This window comes from Propithecus coquereli, unplaced genomic scaffold, assembly GCF_000956105.1.
Source record: "Propithecus coquereli isolate 6110/MARCELLA unplaced genomic scaffold, Pcoq_1.0 Scaffold110, whole genome shotgun sequence".
Lineage (NCBI taxonomy): Eukaryota > Metazoa > Chordata > Mammalia > Primates > Indriidae > Propithecus > Propithecus coquereli.
The window spans coordinates 2,028,902-2,031,406 of NW_012134970.1; positions in this window are offsets into that span (position 1 = coordinate 2,028,902).

Below are 2,505 nucleotides of genomic sequence, written 5' to 3' on the forward strand. Positions count from 1 at the left end.
AAGAATTCTGCTTAATTGGATCCACTGTAATTTCACTTGTATCCTTACTGCTGCTGAATAATCATTTTATTCAACTCTTGATGCTTCTACATAGCATTCTCCTTTGAACAGTTTCCAAACATGTTTCATTTTCCTCTAGCCCGCAAACTAACTTCTCTGCCTTTGAGTCTCAATGGAATATTAAAGGCATCTGAACATGAACTTTCATGTCCTAAGATTTCCATCATCTGCTCCATCTCTTTTTTCTCAAAGGAAGGATTGTCCCTCCTCCTTCCAAACACCAGTACCATAATATGTGCCTTTAATCCCCTATTTTCTTCATTTTTCCAAGATTTTGTTTTATTACTCTTATTCATTCTCTTATGAATTTTCCATTACTCCTTCTTCATGGGCTCCTGCTCCTGGTCTTACAAACAAATGAAGTCCTTCCCCATTTAAAAAAAATATTTTTTATTACCCTTTTACCCTCTTGAGTTGGCATCCTTTCCCCCTGCCCTATCATTTACCCCCCCAAATTTTAACATGGCATCGACACAACCTAACTTCATTCCTCATTGCTCTTTTCTTCCTAATCCTTTTTTTGGCTGGCTGTCATCCCGACTGCTCTCCCAAAACTGCTTTCTTGAGGGGAGGAAGAGGAAGAAAACAGGGAAACCAGCTTCATGTTGTGTTTAGAAGCAAATCTGTAAGAACCACAAATTTAACTTTAAAAACAGGTTTTTGAAGAGAAAAGTAAGACAAGGGTCAGCCCCATAGACAGTAGCAAGTTAGAGAATACAATTACGTAATAAATTCACGGAGTCCATCACCTTCAGCACAAAACTGCTGTATACATTGTAATTTAGGAGAGTAAATTTCCCATTTACTACAACAAACATAATCTAGCAAAACTTGTATTTATAATAAACATCGTGTCCAAATGTAATTTTTACAACAACTGTGTAAAGGAAGATTTGCAGTTATCATAGCTTTGTAGTCAAGGTTTACATTCCATGGGAGATAACTATAAAACTTTCGTGGTTAAGAGCAGAAAATCACAGGAGAGCTTCTTGCCTTTTTCAATAAACAATTCAATTTTATGAAGACAAGATACAGAGTATGTATAGATTTAACTTAAACAGGAACTTTCCCTCACCTGCCTCATACCTCTTATTTTTTATCCCTGGTGGTAACTTGTATGTAAAATTCTCTGACTGGCTTCTTTATTTTTACAACCAAAGATAATTCTAATTCAGGACCTTGATATCTTTACAGCACTTTTGTCAACAGTCTTTTTCTGTTCAAATTGCTTTTTCTTTATTAGTTCCTACTTGTTATCTTATAAACCAGCTCAGGTCTTCTAACTCTTAAAAAGACAAAAAACTTACCTCAACCCTGCTCCCTCTTGAGTTAGCATCTTATGCCTATGTTTCCTTACTCAAAATCTCAAAGGTCAAGGCTACACTGTTTACCTCCTCCCCAAAGTTTCTTATTAACCATTGCAATCCATGACATGAGGATTTGACAATGATTTAAACAAGATTGAATCAAAGTTTTAGGGGCTTATAGTTTTCTTCTTATTTTCATAGAACTAACTATTCAGCACCAACTATATATCATGTACTTTGTATATTATACACTGTCTTGCTTAATGATAACTGTATTGAGATGGGTACCATTTCTTTTATTTAATAGTTGAGGAAAAATATATTCAAGAACATTGTGCGACCTGGTCACAGTCACCCGTCTAGTAGTGTGGAGCTTGGATTTGACAGGGCTCCTAGTGGCAAGTGACAGAAATTAAGGCTGGCTGATTTCAGCAGAGAATGAATTGATTGTGTTGTTTGGTAGTTTGCAGAACCCTGGGCAAGTCTAGAAACATAGATTTAGGGCTGTATTTCTAGGACGGATCCTTAAGCAGTGGTGGATGGGTGACAACACTTCTGACAACTTTGGACATTGTTATTGCTGACACTGCTAAATGGACACTGGGTGCCATCACCAGCACCATTCTCATCAATGCCCCCATAAATTTAATATTTCTGCAATTCCTGCTGTCATCATAAGTAATTTTCTGTGGTCACTGATATGAGATAGGTATATCTGACTGGCAGAACCTAGGTCATGGACCTGCACCTAGCTGCAAGGCTTCTTGGGAAGTGAGTTTCTGGAATTTTCCATATCTTTAGTGGGACATAGATTTTAACTCTTTTCAAGAACTATCAAAAAATAAAAATCATACCATGTATCTTCTTAGACCACAGTGAAATAAAACTAGAAATCTACTCCAAGAGAAACACTCAATTCTCCACGAAGTCACGGAAATTAAACAACTCGCTGCTGAATGATTATTGGGTCAATAATGAAATTAAGATGGAAACAAAAGATTCCTCAAACTGAATGACAAAGGGGACACAAGCTACCAAAATCTACGAGAGACAGCAAAAGCAGTCCAAAGAGGAAAATTCATAGCCTTAAATGCCTACATCAAAAAGTCAGAGAGATCACAAATTAACAATCTAATGA